The 15,189-nt window shown below is 41.5% G+C and overlaps 1 protein-coding gene across 2 annotated transcripts in view; it reads right to left on the bottom strand.

Moving 5' to 3' along the window:
* The window catches only part of MYRIP (myosin VIIA and Rab interacting protein), a 240,212-nt gene extending 225,029 nt beyond the window's left edge, over positions 1-15,183 (bottom strand). For both annotated transcript variants that reach the window (XM_015591675.2, XM_015591674.2), the window contains exon 1: positions 15,002-15,183. The gene's annotated coding sequence lies outside the window, so the exon portion shown is untranslated. The remainder of the gene's footprint in view (positions 1-15,001) is intronic.
* Positions 15,184-15,189: the final 6 nt, after the last annotated feature.

Here is a 15,189-nt window from a genome sequence, read left to right as displayed (position 1 = left end):
GGAGAGTAAGGAACAGAAAAATATCTATAAATTATGGTGGACAACTATCTAAATTAGATGAAAAACACTAATTTACACGTCCAAGAAGCTCAATAAACTCCAGGCATGATAAATTCAAAAAGAAGCTTACCTAGATACATCATAGTCAAACTGCCAAAAGCCAAACAAGAGACAGAATCTTGAAAACAAGAGAAAATGACATCACATAAGAGATCCTCATAAGATCAACTACAAACTTCTCGTCTGGAATCATGGAGATCAGAAGGTAGTAGGATGGCATATTCAAAGAACTGAAAGGGAAGAACTATCATTTAAGAATTCTATATCCAGAAAAGTTATCCTTCAAAAATGAAGTAGAAATTAAGACATTCCTGAAAAACAAAAACATGACTTCCTATAGTCTGGATGCCATCACCCTGGGAATGCCAGACACCAGCTCCTATAGGCCTTGTGATCCCCCATCTGAACCAGTGACCCTCCTGATATTTCACGGAGGCTATAAGCTCAGGCTATTTTAGGCAAAACTTCCCTTTAAACAGACGTGACACTGTGATTTTATTTCTGGCAAAGGAGAACAGGTCTGCAAGCTGAAAATTGGTTGAAAGATCTTATTATCTCCATCCATATGAGATCGGATTGCATTTCCTACCTATTAGATCATGATGGAAACTTCTTTAGAAGTAAGGATGGTAAAGTTGGGAGAGATGCTTCCGTGGTCTCTGCTGATAGTGCCTGGTGGCAGCAGGTCTTGGGAGATAGTTTCAAATGGTATTAGATGGGCACTCAAACATACCCTAAACACAAAGTGGAGGGAGTTGGCAGGAATGTGGGGGACAGCCAAGAGAGTGGGAGTCTAAATCAGTGGTTCTCGGCTAAGGGCTATACTGCCTCCCAGGAGGCATTCCGCAATGTCTGGAGAAGTTTTTAGTTGTCACAGCCTGGGACATGCTACTGGCATCTAGTGGGTAGAGGCCAGGAGTTGCTGCTAAACACTGATGCACAGGACAGACCCCCACAACAAAGAACTGTCTGGTTCAACATGTCAACAGTGTCAAGACTGAGACACTCTGGTCTAAACAGAAAACCATAAAGCATGTTTTCAGACTCTTGCTCTGTGCCTCCCAATACACCTAGGCATGCCCAGCAGAGTTCACAAGGGGGCATTCACTACTGTCACTGTGCAGGGAGGCGTGAGAGACTGGGGTCACCACAGAGACTCTGGGTTCTGAAATCACTCACAGACACTGTAATGGTTCATTTTATGCATTAACTTGACTGGGCCATGGGTGCCCAGATATTTGGTCGAACCTTATTCTGGGTGTGTCTGAGAGTTTCTGAATGAGATTAATATCTGAATCAGTGGACTGAATAAAGCAGATTGCTCTCCCTAATGTGGGTGGGCCTCATTTAATCAGTTGAAGGCCTGAATAAAACAAAAAGGCTGACCCTCCCCCAAGTAAGACAGAATTCTGCCTGATGTGTTCAAATTGGGACATTAGCTTTTTCCTGCCTCTGGACTCAAACTGAAACATCAGTTCTTCCCAGGTCTCAAGCCTGCTAGCCTTTGGTCTGGACCTACACCATTGGATCTTCTGATTCTCAGGCCTTCGGACTCAGTCTGGAACTATACCAGTAGCTGTCCTGGTTCCCTAGATGCAAAGCTTGGGATTTGTCAGTCTACATAATCATGTGAGCTGATTACTTATAACAAATATCTTTATTTTATACATATAGATGTATTTATACACACACATCCTATTGGTTCTGTTTATCTGGAGAACTCTGACTAATACAGACACATATACACATTACACATTATTGGCAAATAAATGGCCCACTTTATAAACTGTGATTACATCTTTCTGGCTTTATCTGCAGTGACTGTATAGGAAACAAAGAAAAAAGCCCAGTACCTGTATGACAGCCCCATGCATTTTTCTGCCATCCCGAGTTAGAGCAACACCTTCAATCCCCTAGTTTTGTTTTCTGAGTCTGGGCATGGTGCTTCGAAGCTCTGTGATGCCCCTCTATCTGCTTCCCACCTTTTGGGTGATTTCATGTCGCTCCTCTGCACAGAGGACAGCTAATGAACACTCAATAAAAAACACACAGCTCTTCAGACCCCTGAGAATTTCCTCTTCAGTTCCACCTGAATAATGATGCTTTTTGCTCCTTCTGCTGTGTAAAAGTCTGGTACAATTCTTCTGTCTGCAATAAAAGTGTTTCAAGATAAGAGTTGGCAGCCGGCTTCATTTGGAACTAGACCACATAATTAGAGTGAGATCATAACACTATGAAAAAATATACATTAAGAACTCACTAATTCAGACTTCATCAATTCTGAATTTGTGATCAAATGTGGTAGGCTAAAATTTACTGTTCCATTTGTTCTTAAAAGAAAGGGATTAAGACAACTAATAGTAGATGAAGAGAATATTTACCTTCCAAAGAGAACAAATCATTATCAAGTATTCACTTAGAAGTATCGATATATATATATATATATAAACACCACAATTACAGTATAAGCAAATCACAGTTGCAAAGCCTGGGCTTTTAGTATTCAAATGAATAATCAATTAAAAACACCTAATAAAAAATGTGATCGTTTTGATGGTTTTGGTATTTAGATTCAGAAATAAATAATGAGTACGGAGGTGGTTTTACATATCTTTATCCAACTTCTGACCACCCAAAGCACCTTGGGAAAATCTTTTCCTTCTCCTACCCTCCTTTGGAAACGGGACACTGGAGTCTACTTCAGGATTAGGGTGGTCAGTGCATTGTGGAAAGAGGCGAAGCAAGTTGTAGCAAATCATTTTAGGTCCTTTGTCCTTCTCCTCTGCTCCTACCTCAACGCTGTGCTTTATCTTTAGAGAGAGAGTTCCCTCTACATCCTAGAAACATGTCCATAGAATAAAAAATGTTCTCATAGAGTCACAGAGTGGGAAGAATGAATACTTAAAAATGATTCATTGCCTTCTTTGAAACCCGTTCCTGTGCGTGTTTGATCGAGGCCTGAGCATCCTCTGGCATATGTGATCTACATCTGCCCTTTCTCTTTCCAACTCCTTCTTACCACAGAGCTGTAAATTATGAAAATTCATGATACTCCCCCTCTTTCTTAGTGAAAAAATTTAGCAATACTCTTAGGGAAGGGATGGTACTAATTGGGAATAACAGTTTTCATAGATTTGCCGTTAAGAAGAAAACAAAATGCTGAACCTTATAGGAATGAACCCTTTCAACTTCCACGCTAGTTGTAGTCCGTTTTAGATGTTTCAAAACAAAATTTTCCAAACTATCCACATACATTCATTTTCTAATACACCCTTTAGAAGGCACAGAATTTATTATATTTGATCTGCATGTTCTAGAATCATTCTGTGGCTGCAGGAAAGTTGTCTTATTTTACTTAATTTAAATCTGATCGAAGCTTTTTAATGTGTTCATTCAGATTCGGGTAACTACCAGAAGTACAGATGTTTTCCTTTTGAGATGTTCTGGGTAGTAGACCGAGTATTACAGAGTACCTTTTCAGCACGGCTGACGGGCAAAGGCCTGGCTGGAGCAGTGTGTCTAGACTTAGAAAAAATGTGGGTGACAACTCCCTTAGCACCCAGGAGTCCCTCCAGCCTCTGCCTCCATTACTCATGAGTTGCTAACATTTATTTGTTGACTGACTGATTTAAGAGCAAGCGATTAAAAAGCACTCTTGCCAAATTTCACCAAGTCCTGCCATGAATGCTGTTACTAAGAAAGCGTCAACTATTCTTTGTCAAATGAGGTCATCCAAAACGCCTACCAAGTGCCTAAAACTCAATATATCTCAATATATAACTTTGAAGCTCAGAGATACATTCTATACTTAAATAAAAAAAGAAATGACCCCAATTATAACCCTCAACAAGTTAAATGAAGACAGAAATATAGATAACAATTTTAAAGAAGAAGAAATGAAATGTATGGAAATAGTGAACTCCCAAATGAGAAGTACTTTTCAAATGTGTGATAAAAAGTCTAATTCTAAACCAGCTTCCACTGTGTTCCAAGCCAGTGTTCCAAGGGCAAACATCTGTGCCATAAGCAGGGCCCGCTCCCATAAGCACGAAAGTGCCTTCCCCAGGCCCAGAGTTAGCACACTGCCTCTCCAGCTGCAGCCTCAGTCCTAACCACTGAGTCTAACCTGCTGGTTCGCTAATGGATTGTCCTAAACAGTCTAGGGCTGTTGATTTCTATTAATGTTGTTATAATCAACATCACTATTTAGCCTTTCAGGAAAAAAAAAAAAAAGGAGGCTTGGTGGGCTTTTTTGGATTTTGGAGATGACACTTACACCTGTGCTGCTCTCAGCTATGTACTAAGTAAACCATTAGGCAGCCAGTTTTGAGTGGGGCCCAGAGAAAGAGAAGGCCCTGTAGCAAGTCCAGCTGGCAGGGCAAGCTGCTGTTTCCCTTGGTTTATGCATGATCCAACAGATCCAATGATATCAAAGTAACTACAGCAAATAAGACCTCTGGGAAGTTCTAGGTAAAGCACTTCAAAGGCTTCTAAGGGTGTTAGAACAGAGCCATATCCTCCCATACAGATAACTCTTCTCCTTTAGAGAAACAGTTCATTCTTGCTATCAGGCCCTGGTACTGAATGCCTGCCTAGGGGACATCGAGAGACTATATGACCAGAAGAGCACAGCTTTGAGCTTCTTATTAGGTTAGGTGTGTGCAGCGGGCATCCACTGTCAAGTAGAAATGGCACAGAAGAAATTAGGCTCAAGCAGTGCCAGTTCCACAAGGTATGAGTTGCCTGAGCAGGTATCAAACTCCTGTGTCTATGTCTGTTTTGTCTCCCCTCCCTCGATCCATACCTATCTCCTCACAGAAAGTTCTTGATAATCAGCTAACATAAGAGGGAAAATGCCAGGCCTGATTTCTAAATGATTCTGTGAGATATCATTATCACCAACCAGAAGTAGACAGCTACAGTAATACAGCCCTCCTCAGGGGCAGCTCTGAAGGATAGTAATGAAGGGTAATCCTTCTTGTAGGCAGGATTTCAAGCAGCATATTGATTTTCCATGTTGTCAGGACTGAGAAAGGTCAAGAGGAATAGACCTATATCAATTCATGGGCAGCAGCTAATAGTATGGCAGGATGGGAAAGACCAAGCTTGGGAATTTGGTGACAAGGAGGTCTGGGAGAGAGATATGCAGATGATGGACCTCTCAAAAGAGCACAGTATGATGCCATCTGGACATCTGTGTGGAAGCGCTCACTAATCAAGCAAACAAAATGATAACTAGGGAGGTCAGGAAGCCATATTTAATGAGCTCTTGTACAAAACAGACATGGCAGCAGGGCCCAACAACATGGTTACACATGAGTCCCACCTCACAGACTTCCTCTTTGCAGGCCTGATCTATCCCCACTGCCGAGGGCCCATCTTGCCCAATAGCAGAGACCAGCGCTGAGCCCTCTCCCCGGATGTGGCAGAAAGGAGGCCGTCAACCACCTGGTGGCAGAGTGATTACACTCGACCCCTTTGTCATAGAGAGGGTAGGGATTCCTCCCTGGAATAGACACATATAGATTTGCCATCTCTGCCTGTAATGCTTCTGCCTGCACCTTTATCTGTCACTCACAGAATAGCTAATTCACTGTCATGGTTCCCTGCACCATGTTGTGACTGACAAAGAAACTCATTTTATAGCCAAAGAAGTTTGGCCATGGACTCGTGTCCGTGGAATTCACTAGTCTTACCAATGTACCACAGCACCTGATCAAACGGTAGAATGACCATTTTCTACCTCTGGACCAGATGGTTTACAAAACAGCTCTCGGACCTGACCTTTTTTAATGCTGTGGTTTCTTCAAAGACCAAGTCCCCAGTGCAATAAATAGGTTTCTTTCTTTCTTTTTTTTCAAAGACTGAATATAGCGAAAGTTGAAATAAATGTTTGAACTAAAGTGGAGTGTACATTTTCAAAAGGAAAATAGTCTCAAATAGAAAAACTTACAATAAGATATTGTGCTCAACTAGGCTTTTCAAACTGTGGTTATAATCAAAGGAATATAAGCAATAACATAGAGATTTGATCCTAGAAAATATCTTATTGAATAGATAACAAAGAAGAGAGTGAATTTGTGCTAGGCATTATAAAAAAAAAAAAAAAGAAGAACAAGAAGGATAGAGAGAGAAATCTCCAATTCAGTACCATGGCAGGAGGGAAATGGTTTAATGATCTTTAACATTAGCCGATCCATGGAGGGCTCAGTAATATACCTTACTTCGGCAGGAGGTTCAGAGACATGTACTTTAATTAAACTTAGCTACTTCAAGGATAATTAAAGGTGCATTACAGAATTCTATAGACGAGATTACAGAACTCTTAAGCACAAACCAACAAAAACAGCTTCAGCTTTAAGAAAGTGGATCAGCAATTTGAGAGGGACAACGGACGGCTGAGAGGGCAATTAAGTGTAGAGTAGGAATACCCAAGGATATTTAATTCAAATCGGAAAAAAATAATGAAAAAATAAAATTTTCTTCATTTTTCCTCAAAATCCAAAGGTAACACCCTAAATGCGTAGTGTAAAGATTCCATTACATGGCCAATGGAATTTGCCATAGTCTCTGCCCATTGATCCTGAAATCAACAAACACAGCTTGAGTGCCCACTTGTAATTGGAGATATGTCAAAGAAGAACCCAGAAATAAAGCACGAAGTTTATGTGGTTTTCAACACCACAAAAATTCCCATTTAAGAAAACTGGAAAGATACGATGTCATAAAAGAAAGTCATCTGACACCATGAAACGAATATAACTAGTACTAACACACTGGTTCACTGAAGTCTCACTTCTCCCGCTCTTTGTAGGTGCTGTGTTGTTTTCGTCCTAGTATACACAGACATATGCATCCATTTCACCAAATACTTTATTTCCAGCATATTCTCACGTTAGAATGATCACTTTTAAACATCACTTCTAATGGTTTTGTTATATCGTATCAAGCGGATCTACTTACTGGCCTGGTCCTATTGTTGTGCATCTGGGTTGATTTCCAGTTTGGACTACTTCATAGAGAACTATGAAAACATCTTTGTGTGTGAAGGGGTTTCCACATTAAGGACTCTCCCCCCTTAGACTAGATTCCCAGAAATAAAATGACTAGGTCTAAGGTTAAGAATACTAAGGCCCCCAAGACACATTTTCAGGCATCTGTCTGCAGGGCAAAAGCTAACCAGGAAAGCCCGCTGAGTGAGTAAAACTAACTCCGATGACGACATACATGCCTGCTGCTCAACCCGTCTTATCTGTGCAGGCTCTTTGCGGGCACTGCTTTAGCTAAAATTGGGCCTTTGCTTCTAAGAATTATACTTTTTATCATACATTTTCTTTGGAAAGTCTGAAAAGAACCTGCAACTACTCCAGTGAGATGGATCAAGAGTAAAAGAGAGAAGGCATTGAGTTGAGACCAAAGGAAGTGGCGGCCACCTCGACAGGCAGGCTTCCTTAACCCACTATGACTTAGAAGGGACTTGGGTTTTGTGTCCCACGGAGATCCTTGCCTTCCCAAGTGGCCTTGACTGAACAAGCAGAAGACCTCGTTATGCCTCCTCCCATGCACCCCACTTGATCTCACGTCTTCCGGCAGCCCTTCCACCTTTTTGAGAAACAGTTGTAACCATCTCCCAGATTTGCCAAAAATGATTTTTGTTTTTTTGTTTCTCACTCTTCTTGTTGCTTTTGGATCATGTATAGAAGAGAAGGGGGAAATATCAGCATGACATCCCCTCAGCAGTAGTCTGAGGGGAGGGAAACTGAGGCAGAAAGTGGGGGGCAGTGGCAGTGGGAAGAGCAAGCATCAGGTACCTGGCAACTGTGGAAAGAAGGATGGAGAACTGAGAGCACAAAGGGACAGTTGGGGGATCTCGGGCACTCAGGCACCAGATGGCGAGACCTGCAGTCCTCGGAGAGGCACTGACATTCACTGGAGCATGGAGCTGAAAAACCCATTGGCAGATTCTAAAAGACTTTAAACAAGGATTCAATTAAAACGGCATTTCTGTTTTTCTTCTAATTAGCCATAAAAGAAAGAGACTAATCTCGAATACTCTGGTAACATGTCATTCTACTAAATCAAAGTCTCTAATGATCAATAAATTGCTCTCCAAAAAAAGCAAAACAACGAAACCACATTCATATCACACAAATAACAAAAACAGCACCTGCCATATTTTCTGAGGCTAGAGCTACATAGATAAAGTGAAATGATGCTTGAGCCAATGGTTTTCAAGAGAATGTTAGGAAGAGGTTTGGGGCTGGAAGCACTGCTTACATAGATTGGGCTACATTCAGAAAAAAAAAAGAAAGAAAAAAAAGAGGCTTGGGTTTTTTGCTTCTCCAGTGATATCTAGTCATCCAGGCCTAGAAAATGACCCTGCACACTTGGAGAGAGTTACATTTCATATCAAAAAGAGAGAACCATATATGATGACATAGTTACCTAAGCCACAAGTCAGTCTCTTTGTGGACTTTAGCAAATAGCCACATTAGATCCTGGGGCCACAGGCGTCTCCCTCCTCCAGGCACGCACCCTTGCTCACATGTCTTGCATTTTTTCCCCAAGTGCCTACTCAGTGAGATTAAGTTGTCAACCCACAGAATGGATTCGGGCATCCCTACTGCAGATCACCTATCTGTCACATCGGTGCCATTACACTGTAAATCACAAAAAGCCACAAAAGAACTTTCTCCATAGAGTGTTTTTCTTTCCCCAGCTGAAGATATATTAATATATACCCAAAAAATTAGCTTATAATCACCTAGGGAAGATAATGGGAGAAAAAAACATGTGGTTGACTATAAAACCAAAACCGGTATTCAAGGAATATGCAGGCCGTTTCATGCAGCTCTTTTTTACTCTCCTTACACAAATGCAGAATTGATTCTCCGAGTAAGTTTGAAGTGGGTGAGGTTCCTCCCAGGAAAGTATCCAGCCCATCCCCCAACCGAGCCATCTTTCAGCCTTTTCTCCAAAAACCTTCCAAGGATTTCACGCTGTTTTGGTCTTCCTGTCACTAGCGACTGATCGTGAATAAACGCATTTGCATTAGGGTGTTAATGGTCCATTATTGCTTTAGAGTTACCCCAATCAAGGTCTTCTAAATTTCAAAAGAAGAGACAATGAAAAGGAATAATTGTGCCATGGTGGAGCCCCACCCTGGGACAGGCTGCCCTGAACAAAGGCACTACCAAGTAGCCAACCTTTTACCTAAATGCCTACCAAGTCTTCTAAGCTAAGTAAATATTTATATGATGTTTATGATTTATGTACTTATAGATAATCACTTATATGATGAAAGATTCGAAATGAAAAGGTCAAAAACTCTAAGCTTTCTAAATGAACTTTAGGATATTTATATACACACAAACATACATACATATATACTTTTTACTTTAATATCTTTGTTCTTCCTTCTCCAGTATTATTGTTTCCTTAACGTGACAGATATTATCCATATACACTACTCTGGAAGTTTTAGTGAGTATAGCCACTTTGGGAGAGCAATTTGGCACTAGGGGGTTGAATTGTAAGTTTACATAAAATATAATCCTGCAATTCCACTTCTGGTCATACATCCTCAAGAATTCTTTTGCGTGTGCATAAATATATTTCAAAGATGTTTACTGCACATGTCTATGCAATAGTCCAAAAAATGAAGAAGCCATCTAAAGTCCATCATGGAGGAACAGATTAATAAACTATGGTATTTTCATATGATGAAATGATATTTAACGGTTAAAAATATCTGTCTAAATCTGTTAGTTCTCCTAAAAACATCCAGTAGTCATGTAAGTTTCTTTTACAGAAAGCAAAAAAGAAACAACCCTCACAGAAATCTCTACAGTGAAGTCTGCTATGAAGAACTGAAAAATATGATCATGTGTGCTGCCTCACAAGAAAAAAAAAAAACAAAAAAGGAGCCTGGTTTTTTCCTTTGCCTACGAAATTGGCAATGTTGATGAATAATCATATTTATCGCTGGCAAGGCATGGGGATCTGGCACACTTGTACATTAGCAATAGCAAAATAAATTTATAAACTTTCCTGGAGAGTGATTTGGCAATATGGATCAAATATTTAAAGAAAAGTAATTTAGATAAGCTAATTCATCCCAAGAAAACAAAAATGTATACAAAGATGAAGTTACAATACAAAGTATAAAGTGGCTGATGTTTTAAAAGAATGATTTTGTTAAATAAATTACGGTATATAAATGAAATAGATTATTAGGAGGATAAAAATGATACAGAAGATTATTGACATTAACGTCGCTCATATGTTGTTAAGTAAAAAAAAATGACCTTATTTGTGTTTAAAAATTATATTTATATGGTCCTTACTATTCAAGGATATCTGGTATCAGAGAAGAGTCAATTAAAGTGAATCCATTTAAAACGAGAACCAGAATTTCACAGTAAATAACAGGAAATTAAAAGCTTTGATTAGCACTATTTTTGAAGAAAAAGAAATAAGTATATAATTTTATTTGATATTTTACCAAATTTTGATAACAATATTTTTCATAGGAAGGGATATTTAGGAGAAATCCTAAAAATTCAAGTTGAAGCCTAAAGGGTCAAGAACGGCCAAGAAAATTATGAAGAAAAAGGCTAAGAAGGGAAGATTTATTATAAAGCTTTAATAATTCAATGAAAATGGTATTAGTTGAGGAATTACAAAAAGAACAGAACAGAGTTAAGAAATAGATCCAAAAATATAACAGAAATTGGTACATGACAGAGAAGGCAACAAAATAAATGAGAAAAGTTAATTATCCATTAAATGATAATGAGATAAAGTTTTCAATAAGGAAAACAAGTAGATGCCTGCCTCACACAATAGAGAAATATAAATTTCAGAGGAGTTTAAGGATCTAAAAGTTTGGTCTTTAAAAAAAATTGGCAATGCATAGAGAAGAAGACTTAAAAACCAAGATATGTTTTTTTAAAGATCTTTAAGGGAAATGCAGAGTAAAAGAACCTTGAAATATATTCCATACTTTTCAGATTAACTTAAATGAAAGCATCTGATTAATAGCAGGCACAGTCAAAGAGATGGGGATACAAGAAACTCCAACACAGGGCTAACAGGAGTATAAAGTGGCACAGCTGCACCAGAGGACAATTTGCAAAACCCAGTAGGGTTGAGGTAACTGACAGATGTTGCTGCAAGTGTATCCTACTATCCAAATATTCAGTTTCTAGGGGTATATATGGTAGACACACTTGTGTACATTTCTACAAGATCTTTTCAAGGATATTCCCTACAATATTTTTTATAATAGCAAAAGGTAAAAACACTTTTTTCATTCATCGACAGAGAATATTTAAGCTCTAGTACATCAAAGAAATAGTATATCTACAATAATCGACATATGTTATCAACACATGTCAAAAACAATACTAGGTGAAAAAAGCAAATCACAAAAGTAAATGACAGGCCTTCATTTACATAAAATTTTAAACACAAAAGAAGACTACACATTTTAATGGGCACACACTAGTTCCAGTTTTACAGGTTGCATGGACTCAACCCCAAAATTATCATCCTTCAGTGTCTGAATTTCCCTCTTGCTCAGAGAGAATTTTCTATGTATGGTAATCTCACACTTAGACTTAATTAGCTACTACATGTAAAGTTCTATGCTAAAGAAGACAAAAGAATTATCCAAGACTTCTCTCATCCTGCAGAAGGCTAAAACTCAGTTACGAAAGTTTTCTAAGAGACTCGCCTTTCAAATCTTGCTCTGACACACGGCAAATACTCAACACTCTCAGCAATCAGAGATGCAGTGGCTATCACACAAATCCAATCATCTAAACAGCATCTCAGTCACACTGACAGTAAAGAGGAAAAGGTGATGGGTGGAAGAAGGGCAGTGGACTGGTCCCCTTAGCCATCTCCAAGGCTGGACAACATCCCCTGCCCACTGAAGGTTCCCCAGGAGACTTGGCCCCCATGCTTGGGAAAGCATAGGGCATTTCTTCCAGCAGCAGTTGGGCTAAACCCAGGCCTGTTTATTCTTCCGGGTTCACCATGGACAGCGCTCTTTCCTACCTCAGGAAAGAAAACTTCTCTCACCTTTTGGAGAATTCTGGGGTAAAATGAGACCTAAAAGACCATAATACACCTAAGCCAGCTTCTCAACTGACCTTCTTTAAAATCCCAAGGACATATCACAGCTCCATATTACTAAAGAGAAGGCGACAGTCTCAGATTCACCTGCCCCAACCCACAAGCCACCGTCCTAAAAACCGGGGTAGCATTCTATCCATGGAGTTGGTGGACACCGGAGGGAAGCCTCCCTGCTGGACACTGCAAAATCCGCAGTGTTTGGAAATTACTTTGGGCGATCTTTAAGTGTTGGATTTTATTCCTGGGATTCCTTCCAGGGGCCTTGGGAAAGGATGGTGGGTATTTCAGCTCTCCGGCCAATGCTGCGCCACCATGTGGCAACAGCCCAAACAACTCATAAATCACTCAGCCTTGAAATTCTGTGATTCTCCACCAAATTTTTCACTTAGAGGAATTCAAAATATTTCCATTTTTATGTATAAAATAAGAATTCGTTCATAGCTTTTCTTTGTTATTTTATTATCACACTATTTCAGATTCGTATTATTCAAATAGACTCTATGAATAAACCAGCCTCCATTTATCAATGTAAATACTGTTATATATATCTGGGTTCGCGCTTACCCGAGAACCAATGATCAGGGTATGTGTGTGGGAGTGGGGGAGGGGGAGAAGAACCGGTTCAGATTCCAACCAGATCTTAAGACCAAATTCTTCCTTCTAGTTTTCTGGACTGGCTTATGTATGACTACCTTTGGTTTGCATACACACACACACACACACACACACACACACACACACGGAGGTAGAAAATCATCTAGTGGTTTCATTTTCACTTTGAAACTAAAATGATAAAATAAATGGTAACAGTAATAAAAATAAAACTTGCCTGACAAAACCGAGCAAGATGACGGTTACCCTTGGGGGATAGTGCCTGTAGGGGTAATGAGGAGACTAGGAACATTCTAGGTCTTAAGCTGGGCACTGTTTCCACAGGTGTGTTAAGTTTGTGAAAATCTATTGAAAATACACTTCAGACATGTGCAATTTTTCTGTGATTATGTCATACCTCGTATAACATTAAAACAAATTCACTAAGGTCTGACCAGTCATCCTTCCTCAAATTGCTTTTGAGACAAAAGTCTGCAAACATAATAACAGTCAGGAAGGCAAAATCAGGGAGATGCTCAGTTCCCTACAAGGTATTCCAGTCTATGTGAATCAATTGCTCTAAAGGTTAAGGCCACAGATGAACTTTCATTCTGTCTTTCTTGGCAAGAAGAAAAGAGACAGGATACAGTCTTAATTTAAAATATCATGACCAGGCAAGGAACATCAACAAGAAGATAGGAGTATTTTCAAAGTCTTACCAAACTAAATTTCTCTGGAAAGAAGGATTTTTAGATCTGTGAACAGAGTCCTAGAGGCTGATGTAAAAAATTCTTTAAATCACCTCCATTTCTCCCACAGTTCAGATCCTCCTGGACCATCTTCCTTCTCAGTTCAGTTCCTCCTGGACCATCTTCCTTCTACTTTCACATCTATCATGTACCCTAAAACCACAACTGCCTTGGGAAAACTAAATGGCAGGGAACATTCCATTTTATAGATGAAAAAACTGAGGCTCAAAGATACTTGTCAGACATCACAAAACTAGTTCATCTCATCACTGAGTTGTAGCGAGGGAGGCTGAGAAGGGACAGTGATAAGTCAAAAGGGGAGGGGCGACCGTCTCCCCAGCCCCAAGTTCTGAGAACTGCTTGCAGCCCCACAGGAGCGGCCTCAAGGATCTGGAGTGAAAGATTCCGTCTGACCACATTTACACTCTCTGGGATCGGACTCCTTCCTTCCCTGGGAAAATGTGAAACAAATCCAGATCAAGGGGTAGGGAGAGGGGCGGACGGAAATGAAGCCAGACCTGAGGCATTTTCTAAAACCTGATGTAAGCCAGTGTTGGGGAAGCCAATCCCAGAGCGCGATGTCCCTGGGCCCCAACTGGTATGTGCAGGTAGCTTCTCAGATACTCATCCTCGGGGACTGGGCTTATTTGGGAGGAAACGGAGCAGGATGCATCGAAGAGCAGGCGCGTAGCAAATTCCCCAGCCCCGCCGAGACGTTAGTAAATTAAGTGATGGGGAGTGGAGGGGATGCGGCAAATGCCTCAAGTGCAGGAGGAGTTCCCACCGCGGAACAGTTCTCCGAGCTCACGCCAAAGGTCCCCCGTGAGGTTCCATGAGCTCGGCTCTCGATCTCTCCAAACAAGGCGGAGCTGGGGGAGGGAGTATGAAGAAGAGACCGGGAATAAGCCGAAGTGACCACCCCCTCTTTTTTTTTTGCGCTCCTCTCCAGGCAGTCTGCGGACCCAGCCAGACGCAATCGACTCGGATTCTTACTCCGCGCACCAGCCGTGACCTTGAGCGAGTCCCTGATTAGCCCCATTTTACAGAAATAAAGAGTCCGAACGAGTTAAGTCCGCCGCGCTGAGCTGCTTCGCGGTTTAAGACGCCCGCGGGTGCGCCTGCAGCGTAGTAGGTGCGCGGTGAACCGCAGCCCAAAGAGCTACGTGGCCAGCGGGAATCGGAAACGGCGAGGGAAAGGCTGAGGCGAGCTCCGGCCCCGGCGGCGGGAGGAAGGCGCGGTTCCCACTCCGCGACCATGCAAGTTCAACGCCGCCCCCCACCACCACCCACACACACACCCCTCCGCAGCGGTGAACTGGCCATACCGCGGACCTGGGCTCGGGACGCGCACGGGGTGTGGGGGGACGTGAGAGATACCTCCACACACCCACCCCCGAAGTTGCCGCAACGTAATAGAGACAGTGGCGCAAAGGCTCGGGAGGGGAGGGGACAGTACTCACACGGGGTGGCCAGGCTGGAGCAAGTCCGTGACCCAGGTCATCGATGGCGGCCGGGCTCAGGCCACCGCGCCTCAGAATACCTGGGGCACCTGAAGAACCGCGGCGCGTGGACTTGGAGGCGGCGAGCTGCGAGGCAGGGGCGCGCGGGTCGTGAGACGCAGCAGATCTGAGCCGCAACGCCTCGGGGC

This window comes from Pteropus alecto, unplaced genomic scaffold, assembly GCF_000325575.1.
Source record: "Pteropus alecto unplaced genomic scaffold, ASM32557v1 scaffold156, whole genome shotgun sequence".
NCBI classification, from domain to species: domain Eukaryota; kingdom Metazoa; phylum Chordata; class Mammalia; order Chiroptera; family Pteropodidae; genus Pteropus; species Pteropus alecto.
This window is presented reverse-complemented; position numbering and strand designations above follow the sequence as displayed.